At 36.5% G+C, this 16,654-nt stretch overlaps 1 pseudogene; it reads left to right on the top strand.

The window, feature by feature from the left end:
* The first annotated feature begins 5,014 nt into the window (after positions 1 to 5,014).
* On the top strand, positions 5,015 to 12,388 carry LOC26534613 (annotated as a pseudogene).
* Positions 12,389 to 16,654: the final 4,266 nt, after the last annotated feature.

Raw genomic sequence — 16,654 nt, forward strand, 5'->3', positions numbered from 1 at the left:
ATTAATGCACATATCCCGTTTACATAAATATAAAAGCATTCGGTTGGACAAGCGAGTGGCGATTTCGGTGATAGTGTCTGAGTTTAAGCGAGCTAGCATTTTAACTGTTCGAGCTCTTGCATGTACGTACATACATATTTATATTTATTTACATATTATATTACATACATACATTGCTACATATATCAAGTGCAGCCCGCCCCGTTACGTGCATTGACTCCGCTTGCATTTTCGGCATTTATTTTGTGCTCATCTTCCCGCTAAACCGAATTTAAAGCGATTTGTTGCTATGCCCGCTGAAAGTTTCAAAAACAGGGTGACCTTTTTAAAGCGCAAAGCCAATGCGTTGTTCAGCAGGTTGCAGAGGCTACAAACGTCGCTTTCTAATGAGACGCTAAGCGGTTACGACGAACCCACTCTTACAGTGAGGCTGGAGCACATTGATGAGCTGCAAAGTGCCTTCAATGTTCTGCATACAGAACTGGAGGAATTAGATTTCGACGAAATTGACAGTGAAATGAGTGAGTTTCGATGAACGCAAGACGCAGCCGTCTGATGCCAGTTTTTCCGACACACATCACCGAGATTCTGGCTCTAAAGGTAGTACGGAATGGTTCAGTGGCATCGCTTCGGGAATTGTCGGACAAGTTTAACGATCACATTCGTGCGTTGAAGGGTTTGGGCACCACTGAGCAAATCGCTGGCTGCATTATAGTGCAAGTGCTGCTGCGAAAATTGGATCGCTTCGGGAACTGTCGGACATGTTTAACACTCACATTCGTGCGTTGAAGGGTTTGGGCACCACTGAGCAAATCGCTGGCTGCATTATAGTGCAAGTGCTGCTGCAAAAATTGGATGCGGCGAGCCAAGCTAAGTGAGAGGAGCGCTTGGAGGATCCGGTCTTTGTCAACCTTATTCCGTCGTGGGAATCGATGGCGGTTTTCCAGGAGCAGCGATGTAGGACTTTGGAGGCCGTGGATTGCGCCATGGCAACCTATACGCAAGGCGTTCGACGCAAATTGGTGCCACCCAAAACTCTCTTGGTTACATGCTGTGCCATACTGCAGAGCATGCCATATATTATTGCCCACAATTTAGGGACTTAGCGCCAGTAGATCGTCTACGCGAGGCAAAGAGACTAACACTTTGCCTAAATTGCCTAAAGGCAGGTCATCAGCTACGGCAATGCTCGAGCGGCTGCCGCACCTGTGGAATCAGGCATCATACGCTGCTCCATCTAGATGGCTTGCCTTCCACGCAGCCACATGTTCCGGTGTCTTCAAGCTCCCTGAGCCTTCTGCCCCACTTTCGACTTCTTCTACTCTAATTGCCCAGGATCTCGGTAGTGACCTTATGCTGCTAGCCACTGCAACCGTTCTAGTGCAAAATCGGTCGGGAATGTTCGTTCCCTGCAGGGCCTTGTTAGATTCTGGCTCTCAACTGCACTTGGTCACCTCTCGGTTTGCAAATCAACTGCAACTTAAGAGGTTGAGGTCGTCTGGCTCCGTCACTGGAATCGGGGATTCTCATTTCGCGACTAATGGATTCTCGGTAGGAATTTCAATGCGGTCTGTCACTTCAAGTTTCTCAACGAGCATAACAGCAAATATCGCTCCCAATATCACGGATCGCCAGCCAAGCTTTAATGTGGACATTGAGGACTGGAAGATTCCAGAAAACCTGCAGCTCGCCGACCCGGAATTTCATAAGGCTCAGCGTGTTGACCTGTTAATAGGAGCTAGCCTGTTTTATGAGCTGCTGTGCGTAGGTCAGGTAAAGTTTTTGCCAGGACTGCCACTGCATCAAAAAACTCGTCTACCACATCACTGCGTCATGATGGAGGATAGCTCTACCACGAAGCTTCGCGTTGTTTTTGACGGATCAGCTGCCACTTCCACCGGTTACTCGCTTAACGATGTGTTAATGGCTGGCCCGGTGATCCAGCCCAAGCTATTTCACATCCTAATTCGATTTCGCTCGCACCATGTTGCCGTTACAGGAGACATATGTAAAATGTACCGATGTGTAAGGGTTCGCAGGAAGATAGCTATTTGCAGTGCATTGTCTGGAGGGACTCCCCGCTCGACGACTTTCAAGTATACAAACTCGACACAGTTACCTACGGCACCAAACCAGCCTCCTTCTTGTCCGTAAGGGCTATGCACCAGTTATCAATCGATGAGCAGGCAGCGTTTCCCATTGGATCAGAAATCCTTCGGTGCGATTTTTACGTGGATGATCTTATCTCCGGCTCCGGCACGGTAAAGGATGCTATCAGCATAATGCAGCAGACGGCTGGCATTCTGACAAGGAGTCGTTCCTGAAGTTTGAAGATGGTAGCGATTTCACCAAAACTTTAGGATCTCGCTTGGGATCCCGCTTCCGACCAGCTATTGTTTTCGTTCTCTGCCTTTCAGTCGCCATTGAGACCCTGCAGGCGGTCTGTTTTGTCTGCGATTGCTAAATTTTACAATCCTCTTGGCCTGGTCGGTCCTGTAGTCACAAGGTGTAAAATCTTTTTGCAGCAGCTCTGCAAGGAAAAGCTGTCCTGGGATGAAAGCCGCCCGGAAACTCATAACACGAAATGGCTTGATATATGTCGCAGTTCTTCTTCTATGGACCCTTCTTTCACAAGTCGGATACACGCAACAAGCCTGCGGTTAAATGCTACGTCTGCGTATTTATATGCTTTGCAACCAAGGCAGTGCATCTGGAGCTGATCAAGGATCTCTCGACAGTTGCGTTTCTGTGCGGACTCAAGAGGTTCATATGCACCCGGCGGAAGCCGAAGCAAATTTAGTCAGACAACGCCACCAATTTTGTCGGCGCCAAGAATGAACTTCTGGAACTTCGAAGGTTATTTCTCAGCAGCGAGCATCAAGGCTTCGTTCAGAATGTTTGCGTTTCGGAGACGATTAACTGGCGGTTCATCCCTCCACGGTCGCCCCATTTCGGTGGACTTTGGGAAGCGGCGGTAAAAACGGCCAAGCATCATTTCTACCGCGCTGTGGGTACGGCGGTTCTGTCCTTCGACGAGCTGAGGACGCTTGTGTGCCACATCTCGGCAGTTATTAACTTCAGACCTTTAGTTCCCATTTCAGAGAACCCTGCCGATCTGGACGTCCTCCTCCTGCGCATTTTCTCAATGGTGGTCTGCCATCGTCGTTTGACCAGCCAGATATAACGGGCCTAAACTATAATCGGCTTGACTCTTGGCAGCGCATCTCCTTTCTTCAGCAAGTCTTTTGGTCGCGATGGAAGGAAGAATACTTGACGTTGCTCCAGCAGCGCTCCAAGTGGCGCACCCCAAAGCCTGGCATAGCCGTGAACTGCGTCGTTCTTATTAAGGACGAGAATATACCCCCAATGAGATGGCCTTTGGCGAGAGTCATGCAGTTGATTCCTGGCAGAGACGGCGTCGCTCGAGTTGCAGAATTGAGGACCGCTTCTGGAGTATTAAGGCGGGCAGTGAAAAAGCTGTGTCTGATTTCCCTTGAGGACTGAGGATCATGCAGCCGGCAAAACTGTGCAGTAGACTAATTTTATACTCTTAATATTGTATGCCGAAATAGTTATTAATAGCAGTTGCGATGCCCATAGTTCATCGCACTCTTTCTCTCGTTGTTATCTACGCTCTCTTTGTTATCTACCTACATTAAGCTCGGGCGCTGCATTTCGGCTGTCTGTCCCGCCAATTGTCCCTTCTTCGTTTTTCGGCAAAGACTCAACTTGTGAATTTGATATAGCTCTTGGTTGGCCCTAGCTGCCAGTATAATAAACAAACAAACAGTATCGGAAAATATTCGGCTATTTATTATTCGCAACAGCTTTTAAAAAAGCTCAATAGCTAAACAAATTGTATGTCCTTTGTTTTGTTATTGGAAAAATTAATTTTAAAATTCCTTAAATCAATAAATGTGAAATTTTTTTGTTATAATATTAATCAACTAAGTGCAGATCGACTTTTTTTTAATTAACGTAAATATTATATAACTCGCTTGGCTAAGTTGCCAGGTTGTGTGAGAGTTTCGAATTTTTATGGTATTCTATTACTATTTCGTACATGGGACGATTTCAATTTCTTTGGCTGACGTACTAGGCCAAGTAGTCAGGTCGTTTGTGAAAATCGAGTCCAGCAATATAGGAAAGCTGTTTGGATTCCGAACGTATAGGTCAAATACCAGCAGGTTACGGAGTCCAAATGGATCGGTGATCCTGATTTTCGACAACTAGCGGGAGGAGGTTTGTAAACCTATACCAGTTCCACGTAGGAACTTCGTAAAAGCTTCCTAGAAAGATGAAACATTGTTTAGGTGGGCCGGTTCTCGTACGGAACCTTGTAAAGCCTTGTATCCCAACAATCTACCGGGAGAGGCACCCGATCATGGATGCAGAGGGAGAGCCGTGTACCTCAAAAGTGCGAGCGCCGGAGATACCTCCCGGTGATTCGATACGCATAATAGAGAGAATCTCGAAAACTTGGATACCAGTCAGAAAACGTGACCAAATTAACGCCTCAGTAGATAAAGTGGCCGGAAGGATAGACCACCATCTGGACCATCTAGAAACCTTACCGATAGCTTCTACTGGCATCAGGGCACACCGCAGCAGACACCTCCCCAATGCTTTGCAGCTGAGACTAGTTACCAGTTTTACCCCAAAATAGACCGGAGTCAAGCTCTAGTGACGAAGGGAGTTAGTCTGAACAAATGGAACTTAAAATTTGAACCGGCAGCAGTATGACCGTTGAAAGTTTTTTATATCGCCTGAAAAGGTTGCAAATATTATATGAAATAAGTCGAGAATAAGTTTTTAGGGAATTCCATAATCTGCTGGTAGGCGCAGCCAGCAAGTGGTATTAGCAACTAATGGATGAATTTTATTTGACTATTATTCGCTCACCAAAGATATGAAACGGGCTTCTTTCACGACTAGAAGTGACTGGGTGCAAGTAAAAACGTTTACGGTAAGGAAGCAAGGGTATAACGAATTTTTCGGTGACAGGGACTTTGACATGCAGAACTTGCACTTCAAATTGAAACGCAAGACCGCTGAAGATGAGTTCGTGGAACTATCGGAATATAAAATGAACTTACAAATGGGCGGTTTACCGTTGACTTCCCCAGTAAGATCCCTGGCAAAGCTTAAAAAGGAAGGGCTCAGAGTAGAATAATCTAGAACAACGATAGCGGGAATACGCGTTAGCCCTGTTGAAACTATCAGATAGCACTGTAATTTCTAACTCATAATAAGTTTGGATAGTACAGCAGATACAACAGACACTAAAAGTACACGAATAACGATCATTCCATATGTATATTCTAAAACAAAGCGGACGTGATTTTACTCAAGAGGAGAAACCCGAGAGCGAACTTTCAACGGCTCGAAGGAAGGATATAACCAAACGCGGGAAACGTGCAAAATACAAAAGTTTAATGAAAATATAGCAGAACATCGACGGGACAAACAGAAAGCCGTAGACACAGTGTGAAGCGTACAAAACGACAACCGTTTCTTTGCCAAAAGTTGACGGAGAAGAAATATTGCTGGATACCGGTGCTAGCGCACATTGTATTGACAAAGAAGCTGAAAAATTCTTTAAAAAAACAATAGGGTAATAGCCGATCTATTTGCCCAGTTATTTCCAGCAACATATTCTATTTTACCTCATTCCGAACAGCCTTACTCTTACGCGGTTTCTAAGTCAAATTTAATATTTTTGTCCACTCTAAACGAAAGTCAACTGCTTTTTGATCTTAACCGTCTATACTCCAGGTTCAGACGGACTTACTGGCTGTGTGCGTAGTTTCTTTGCGGAAGCATTGTGCAAGCTTCTCTGAAACTATTTACCTTATCTCTGGAAACTTCACAGTACCCCTCTAAATGGAATGAGTCCTTTGTGATCCATTGTGATGCAAGCAAATACAGAGAAATCTCTAAATTGTCGGCTAAGCGTAAGCTTCTTGAAAATGAAATTACACCTCATTTGCTGCCCCGTTGTAGGTCACCTTTGTCAACACAATTTTTTGAAACGCAGATCAATAACCACTAACCTTCTCGAGAAGGTACTACCTCGCCACTCATACAAGAGATGGAGGGCATGAGTATGCCTTTAGCCACATGTAAATTACTACTAAGGGACAACCTAAACCGATACAAACAGACAATATGGGAAAATACCACACACTGTCGCCTAACACGCCAAATATGGCCAAAAATAAGCTTAAAAAGAACGTCAAAACTTCTAAGTTTGACCAGAGCAAACCTCAACACTGCTATGAGAGTCATTACAGGGCATTGGTTAATAGGCACCCATACCAGAAGACAAAATGCCCCGTATAACGATTTCTGCAGTAGCTGTAGAGACGAGGAAGAGGAAGAAACGGTAGAGCATCTACTATACCACTGCCCAGCACTGCAAGCGAAAAGACTTGCTCAACTAGGAAGCAGTCTGTCCGAGTCCGATCCACATCGGATACCAAAATTTACCAGCACCTCTGGCTGGGGAAACTGCTAGCTTCACACGAACCTCGACGGGCAAAGGGGAAAAACATACACAGTATCACAAGGGACCTCTAAGGTCTAAGGGCGGCGGTCTCATCCGACGGCCGGTCTTCAAAAATAATTCCAAAACACATCTCATTTACACTGACTTCAGTAAAGTATTTGTTAATCTTTTACTTTTTCTATGAAATTACCTTACTAATCACCCTCCCTTTAAAATTTTTAATAAGTTTATTAAAAAAACCGATAAATTTTTTGGCAAAAATAATTAATTTTCCGGCGGCGACGAAAGAATGCGTGTGCGCTTGACGGTTTCAAATATCGACTTAACTTATACGGCTTCAACATACTGGCAGTGGCGCCAGCTAGTGAATCTCCCTCCGAAAGACTTCTCCGTCGCTCATTCTAAGGTCGACGACTCTGACCAAGACGTCCTTCCTGCGTGCATCGCAATGACCCTTCCCAGCAGCTACTGTTAAGGCGGCTTGTAGTCCCGGGACCATCGCCGCAAGAACGTTTGCCTGACTGATACAAGCCGCCATTGTCACAAACAACTGAGACCCGCCCGGTCCGGGGTCCGGAGTGCTGGTGCTGCCCACCTGTCAGCAGGTGTCCTAGAGTGAGCGCCTCTCCGTCGCATGGGTCCTGCCGAGCTCATCACGGCCTCATCGATCCTTACGAGGACTGTTTCGAGCTCTTCCGCATTGAGTAGCGCTCTGCTCACATGTAGGAGTAGGTGTTTGGCAATTTTAACACATACCTTTTAACATAGTCCGCCCATGTGCGTAGCCTGAGGGGGTATGAACGCAAATTCGCATCAGTTTTTTTATTCGAATTCGGAAATTGCGTCCGCCTGCTGGAAACTACTCCGCTCGCGAAGAGCCTGGAAGTGGCTACTCGCTCCGTCGTAAACCGTCTGCGGACCACCCCGACGACCAATAAACCTTTGCAAATATTAAAAAAGAATCAGTACTTAGATCGGATAGAATCACTAAGTGAACCGCCTTGAACGAAAAACAAACAAATAAGGCAACATAGGACTTGTACGGAGGCCTTTCTCGAATTTTCAATGTCGGGTAAATTTTTCAAAATTTCATCGGTTGAGGCTTGCAGTGTCTGACTGCAGAGTTCCTGAGCGTTTACGATCCGAATACGCTGTCATAGGATGCTCACCAGTGCTCGAGGGCTGACAAGAATGTTTTAATGATGATGCCGAACGTACGTCTGTACAAATGGGAGCGTTTCTTTATCAGCAAAGGAAACTTGGCGTCTTAAGATATAGGAGCATTAGCTAGCCCCCAACTCACAACAACAAAAAGTTGCACCAAGTGAGATGATGTTAGAATCTCGAAACTACCTCCGCTCAAGCGACAAAAACCGCCGTGTTGCAACCTCAAATGAGTTGCCCAACCCATTTGGATCCGACTTAAACGGCACCCCAACTTCAAACCGACCTGATGGCAATACCTGAGAAAAATCGAGCAAACACTCACTAGCATTTTTCTCAACTACACCACTGTGTGTAACTTTTTCTTGACATGAGAATTGTACTCGCCAATACTATGTAAGTAATACATGAATCCTGTTTACCAATTTGTAAGCGGGTTCTTCTGTTATAAAATTAGTTTGGCAACGCTAAACTGTTCTCAGGCACTGTGTATCTATGTAGAAGAATGTGGTGTGAACGGTCACACGCTTTTTGCCTTTGCATTTTGAAACAGTTTTCGCAGACAATTGATACATAAGGAGGCAGACTTAACAAACATAAACCTTTGCATCACAGAGAGGCGTCCAAACGGGCTACAGTTCTGTATTAAATGATCTGCTGCATTGCAATAGCTACAAGATTGCTGAGGATTGCTGTTGGACAAGGAACACGAAAATGAGCTACGATTATGTGGCTTCCTTGACAATAATATGTCTTGTTTTGGCTTTGTCGATTCTTTTAATGAATGCTGATATCAGCGATTTAACATTTTTTCGAAACTTGACCAAGGCGGCAAAGTCTCATAATCAGGCTGTTCCCCTATTTTTGTTTGTTTACTGGTTCGACTCTATTCAATACTAAATAAATTAACATTGCATTCGAAATTTTTGTATCGTTCCCTATCGATAACAGAGAACCATAAATCGACGAAACAGTATCGATAAGTTTTCTCAAAAAGGATGCGGTCTGATGCTATATTATCAGAAGACTAAACAATGTTGAAATATTATTCAAAAAGATTAAACGTTTGTTATCCAAAACCTTATTTAAACTGGCCAGAGCCTTTACGTAATTGCTCCCGGTGATAAAATTCTATTGCTCCTAAAGCTTCACCAGAGAGACAAGCATTATATGGTTACATTTGTAGATAACTGGAATGCTGGCGTCTTTATGAACCTAAGTTTTAAAAAAGGCTGATGAAATTTTTGAACTCAAGATAATATCCACTAAGTTTTGGCAAATTTGGAAGTCGCGCACGAGAGGCTACATCAGGAGATCCCGAAGTTTTGCTGTCGCTTACAGTCCTCAAAGCAGATACCAGAGACCTTATTTCGGTCAAAGTTCTTCCAACTCGTCGCCAAATTCATCGCCGCAATCTATGTCTTTTATCTATTCTTGTAATTGATTTGCCTTATTAATTGAAGCATTTAAGTTTACGAGTCGACATTTTAATTTTACCTTTAAAATTTGGAATAGCTCCATGGTCTAGTTGCTCGTTGAATCGGCGAATGGTTCAAAGCCGACTTTGAAACAATGGTCTACAAATAATAATATATAATATAAATATATAAAAATATATAATATATAATATATAATATATAATATATTAATATATAATATATAATATATATATATATTAATATATAATATATAATATATAATATATAATATATAATATAATATATATATATTATAATATATAATATATAATATATAATATATAATATATAATATATAATATATATCAATATATAATATATAATATATAATATATAATATATAATTAAATATAATAAATATAATAATATATATATATATAATATATAATATATAATATATAATATATATAATATATAAATATATAATAAATATAATAATATATATATATAATATATATAATATATAAATATATAATATATATATATAATATATATATAATATATAAATATATAATATATAATATAATAATATATAATATAATATATATAATATATAAATATATAATATAGTATAATATATAATAATATATAATATATAAATATATAATATATAATATATAATATAATATAAATATATAATATATAAATATAATATATAATATATAATATATAATATATAATATATATAATATATAATATATATAATATATAATATATAATATATAATATAATAATATATAATATATAAATATATATAATATCATAATATATAAATAAAAAAAATAATATAATATAATAATATATAATATATAATATATAATTATAATATATATATATTAATATATAATATATAATAATAAATATATAAAAAATATAAAATAATATATAATATATAATATATAATAATATAATATATATATATAATATATAATATAATAATATATAATATATAATATATAATATATAATATATAATATATAATATATAATATATAATATATAATATATAATATATAATATATAATAATAGAATATAATAATTATATAATATTTATAATATATAATATATAATATATAATATATAATATATAATATATAAATAATATAATAAAATAATAAATATATAATATATAATATATAAAAAAAATAATATATAATATATATAATATATAATATATAATATATAATATATAATATAATATAATATAAAATAATATATAATATATAATATATAATATATAATAATAATATATAATACTATAATATATAATATATAATATATAATATATAATATATATAATATAATATATAAAAAAATATATATATAATATATAATATATAATATATAATATATAATATATAATATATAATATATAATATATAATATATAATATATAATATATAATATATAATATATAATATATAATATATAATATATAATATATAATATATAATAATATATATATATAATATATAATATATAATATATAATATATAATATATAATATATAATATATAATATATAATATATAATATATAATATATAATATATAATATATAATATATAATATATAATATATAATATATAATATATAATATATAATATATAATATATAATATATAATATATAATATATAATATATAATATATAATATATAATATATAATATATAATATATAATATATAATATATAATATATAATATATAATATATAATATAATATATAATATAATATATAATATATAATATATAATATATAATATATAATATAATATATAATATAAATATATAATATATAATATATAATATATAATATATAATAATATAATATATAATATATAATATATAATATATAATAAATAATATATAATATATAAATATATAATAATAAATATATAATAATATATATAATATATAATATATAATATATAATATATAATATATAATATTAATCAAATATTTTCCCCTTGAAATGAGAATTTGTATATATCTATGTATATATCCATATACTTTTTTTTCTAGCTATTTATAGACTAATTATATTTGGAAAATCAACTTAGCATTTCAGCTTTATGTGAATTTGTGATCGTATTTATAGTAATTATACAACGCAGCATAGATCGAAAAAAAAACGTTTGCAATGAATTGGTGTAGTTTATTGTTACTTTAATAAACGGGATAGTGTGTTCAATACAAGTTCGACAATTAAATGGCACTGAAATTAAAAACGTAGGCAGAACATGGACTCTTTTAACGCAGTACAAGCACCCAAGCAGTTTTATGATGCTATCGAAAGTCCGATTTTAGTAAACAAAGTTTGCAAAATAAGTTAGAGCATTTCCTAGAAAAACTTCAAAAAAACTTGACCGTGTCGACAGTATTGAGTAACACCGAAGATATTGTCACAAGTGAAAGAGAATATGTGTACAGGATGCAAGAACTGTCAACGTTCTTTTATGAAGCCTCTTTTTCTCTTGAGCAATTTTCTTCTGATATCAACATTTTTTATGAAACATCAAAAATTCAAGTTACACATTGTTGCTTAAACTACGCCAAGTCCCAACAGGTCAACCATCTAAAGTTAAGGTTCTACTTACCAACTACTTTGCGGAAATAGAATTTTTTCATGTACTGTTCTCAGAAATTATAGACGAAGCTATGGAATATGGTACTAAATTCTTAAGATCGATTCAAAAACTATTTGTTTATTACGCTGATACTCAAAATATTATTCTAGAAAATTGGAAATTAAAGACTAATCCACAATGCTGCAAACTTTATATCAATTTCTTGCAGCATCAGTCTTCGCAGATTTTTAAATGTGCTGCTTTGGATAATCTTAATGTAGTATACGATGTATATTCTGTAACAAAGCTTAACATAAAATACATAATAAGACAACTTGAGTTTCGTATCCAATGTATATTTAATTGCTTATTGTATAAAAGCCTTACCCTACAATGTAAACTTCTTAAGAGCGCAGAGCAAGATCTTAGAACTTTATTTAGCAATCTCGCCGAGTTAGACATGTTCTTGGATATAAAAACTAAGAAAGGCAGAGCTTTAGGATTAAGATTTCGTAGAGGGAAAACACGGATTAATAATCAAATTAAATTGGAACCGAACCCTGTCGAGTGCCTTCCAATTGGCTTTCCAAATACTCAAATGTCAACTGATCTAAAAAAATGTTTTTACTTTTTAAATAATGTAGTGTAAAATAAGCTGCAGTAAATATTTCAATAAATTCAATTTTTTGTATGACTTTAATAAGCTTGTATATATATTATTTTATATATCACAGCGGGCTGCAGGTAACAAACTGACAAAGTGTACAAGAGACAACTATATTCCTCTGCATTTGTCTTAACACGCCGCCAATAGAAAAGTGTTGTGGACGGCATATCGATAGCGATATCAAACCCCAGCGCAGGGGTGATTTAATACCGAATGTTTTGGTAGATTTATTAAGGTCACCTTAATGTTATCCGGCCGTTGACCCGGCAAAATTCGAACAACGGGGATTGGATCATGCCATGGGAAAGCCAAAGAAGAAATAGGAAGAACAGATTCAAAGTCACGGTCAATGGCGTTATAACTGCTGCGCCTCGAGAAATTAAAGTTTTTATGTGCACGTGCACCAAGATATTGTTTTTTTTAATTAAATCATATTTAATTAGAGAAGCAGTACGCCGGTGTTGAAAACAAAAATATCAACAATAATCAAAAATCAACAATAAACGAAAATAGTAGTGAAGTTTCGGCGGGGGAATACTGGAAAACCTGGTGCGAAAAAAACATTAGGTAAGTGGTCGGTGTTGAAACCATGCTTATGGGCTTTCCATTCCAGGCCCGACGAAACCCAGTGAAACCCCGAAGAAAAGTCAGCTAGGTCGTCCAAATCGGCTTGGTGAGATTTTTTTTGTTGGGCGGCCATAACCTTTTGGCAAAATCCGAGTTTTGACCAGATAACGTTCCTTTTTTGCTGATCCACAATTTTATTGGGATAAATCTTCGTCGAGGAAGAACGACACACCTCCCGAGTGGCGGCAACAGAAGCCTTTAGGATACAGACATTTTTTTTTATTAATTTTTGTTACAGATATTTATTTTATAATATTTTATTTTTATTGTGTATTAATTGTTTTTTTCGTCTTATTTAATTATTATTTAGTCGCAATTTATATATTGCAATTTATGATCTACATTTGGTAATTTGGTAATATTCATTTTGGATTTATTTCCCATATTTATTTAACACACATATTTACCTATATTAATATTTTTATTATTGTTGAAATGGTCCTGATTTCTGTAATTATTTATTTATTTAAATTACCCTTTATATTCCCCCCTCCCTTGAGAGCCCTATGATAGGTCAGGGTCTAAAGAAAAAGTCCAAGTTTAAACATATGTTGAAAGAAATCCAGTGTGGGTATTCGGACTAAGTCAGGGATATGAATATGAAAATTGTAAACAAATAAAATTTTAAGTATTTGGGAAAGAAATGAAACTGGAGTAGAGTCGAATTAATGGGAGAAGGAATACACTAGGAATGGGTGGGTAGAATGTGTGTAGGTGACTGAATGGGGCAGCTGAATAAATATGCTGGCAGACTGCAAGGTCGGGTAGGGATGAGCATGGGGCCTCCAGTACACCTGGAGTGCCCAATAACAGGAGTCATATAAGATAATGTGATGTCGACAAACTCATAGATGCCGTTTAATTCGTATTTGAGACCAAGACCAAGTAGGTCCATAACAAAAGAGAAAGACGTTCGAAAAATTAAGTGGTTAAGGAAAAAGAATGTTAAAAGTATAATAGTAAAAATTTTAAAAAATTTAAATTAATAATTCTTGGTCAGATCGATTTGGCTATTGATCCTTATTAAGAGTATAGGGCCGCAAACACTTCCTTCTGTTGGTACAAATTTGTTCTATACGAGTAACGAGTATAAAATAATTATCCACCCAATATTCCTGTGCAATTTTATTTTAATTTAAATTTCAATTAATTTTATTTAACACAAATCCAGTGTAAACATTGCGTTTTTGAGATAAATTGCACACATGCCTAAAATTCAAAGCGTCATGTTGAAAGTTCATCAAGCTGACGCTAAAATTAACCAATTTTTCTCCGGAAAGTAATAAAAACACAAAAAGTTCAGGTATTTTTCATTTATAATAAAGAAAAAATTAATCAAGTGGAAACTGTTCGGTCTTAAGATGACTAACAAACATCCTTAATATTTAATATTGAGTATTAAAACATCAGGAAACGAATCCCTTCTACAATCTTCAATTCAGGTAACTTTGATACCGGTATACGGAAAAAAGGCTACACGTAAAAAAACACACAAGAACAGAAAAAGTTGTGCGTGAATAAAATGATGTTTGACGTAACCCATAAGACCGTTGAACGCCTTACCTGCTGAAAAATTCCACGCACACTAATAGAAAAAAAATTCGCCCTTGAAAAAAAATTAAGCCTTAGAACTGAGGATGATTACTCGTAGAGTAAAAGAGGATAGACGCGATATAAAAGACAGTAAAGGACGAGGAAATATATGTATACTAGTAAGAACTAAGAATTAGTATTGATCGCTTTAAGAACGGCAGAGAGTCAGAATTGGAGATAATAGGATAGAATCTATTATAGTCAGAACATAATACTCTGTAGGGATCATGCAACTCATAGTTAGAAATACATTGACTTAAATTGAATACGTAATTTCTAGTGAATCTGCTTGGAAGAGTGACGTTTAGCCGACTAACCAAATCGGGACTATCAACTTCACGACGAATAAGTTTAAAAATAAAGACTGTTCCAAGCATTTACGGTTAGCTAAGTAGGGTAAGTTAATTAACATTAGTCTACTGGAATAAGGAGGTAATCTAAGGCTTGCATCCCAATTAAGGCGCTGTAAGGTAAAAAGTAAGAAGTTCTTTTAAACCGATTCAATGCGGTTCGAGTAAACTTCGCCCAAAGCTGCGAAGTACACGCGAATGCTTTATTATTAAGGGAAGGTCGTTAATAAATAAGGTAAAAAGGAGCGGACCTATGTGGTTCCCGATTTGCTACCTTTTTTATGAAGAGGGATCACAGAGGACTCCTTCCATATATGGGGGAACTGTGAAGATTCCAGAGATAAGTTAAACAGTTTCAGTAGAGGTTTGCACAAGGCTTCCCCACAGAATCTAAGCACGCAGCCTGGAATTCCGTGGGGACCTGGCGAATAGACAGGCTTAATATTTATATAAATTCTGGACCTAGGAGGTTTGTTAGAGATAGACGGATAGTACATCGGAACACAAGGGTTAACAAATGATTTAATTGCAGTATACAGAATATTTATGGCATCGGCCATTATTTCGCAAGAATAAAGATCGGACCAATTAAAGCCAGATATAAAATAAAGTCACCTAGAACAACTAGTTGGTCCCTATCGGACAGTCTAATTGATTGGATAGCGGACAAATGGCGGAATGTAAGAACACTAAATTTAAACATAGCTATCAGATAATGACAGCTTTACGCATAAGAATTCTAAGATACGGAACTCGTCAAATTAGTTAGCTTACTACACAAGCCTCTAACATTTTGAAAGCAGATAGTAGTCTATTTTTAATCTAAGCTTCGAACTCTTTCACCACCATACTATCCGGCCAAAAATCATCAGAACATATGGTCGAGGATAGCTCATTAGGGACAGTTATCTTGAAACCTCTCTAGCGTAAGAAAAGATAAATTTTTCCACTTTAATGTCGTCGGCTTTTTTTTTGACTTGTATATAAGACAATACATCAGATGATGTTTGATTTTGTTTCTTTAGTTGTGTTTCTTTAGTGGAACAGTGCGGACAAAACGGAATCTGTAGCAACCCCGGGATGGACTCCGTTCACAACGGTTTAAACCTTTAGCTGCCAATATAAGCAACATTTGAGGATTTGTTGCGATCGTCAACTGATCAGTTGTGGAGTCCTGTTGATCACTTGCCGAAGGGTGCGGGCACTCTTGCGCTTTGGAGACTCCTTTAATAGCTTGAGGCTATTAAATTGTGAAGGGTCCCTTTACGATATCTCGTATCGATATCGTTATCTTCCTTGTCTTTATTGAGTTTTTCTATCTTATATCTTTTTGGGTCTTGTATATTTAATGTGGGCTGTCCTGCATATAAAAATATGTGAGCGAGAGTTTGTCCCGTGGTATAATAATAATTCCCCTGTTTAACCTTTTCTGGTCCTTAGTGAACATTACTTGTCTGTTGTAATTATTTACTGGCTCTTCTCTTCTATTTGCATAGAATTGAAAAACGTAATGTTGGCCAGGTACAACCGAAAACTTAACTGTTTGGTTGGGTTAGTTCATTAAGTTAGAATGCTTTGAGGCTGGGGTCGATTACCTCAGTCTAGTCATCGGTTGACATGTCCGGAAACGTTGTCCAACACTGAGAGCGTCTTCCAACTTTCCAATAGAAGCATAGCTATATTTATTGGAATTTGGCGGTA

Source organism: Drosophila yakuba, unplaced genomic scaffold (genome assembly GCF_016746365.2).
Source record: "Drosophila yakuba strain Tai18E2 unplaced genomic scaffold, Prin_Dyak_Tai18E2_2.1 Segkk63_quiver_pilon_scaf, whole genome shotgun sequence".
NCBI lineage: Eukaryota > Metazoa > Arthropoda > Insecta > Diptera > Drosophilidae > Drosophila > Drosophila yakuba.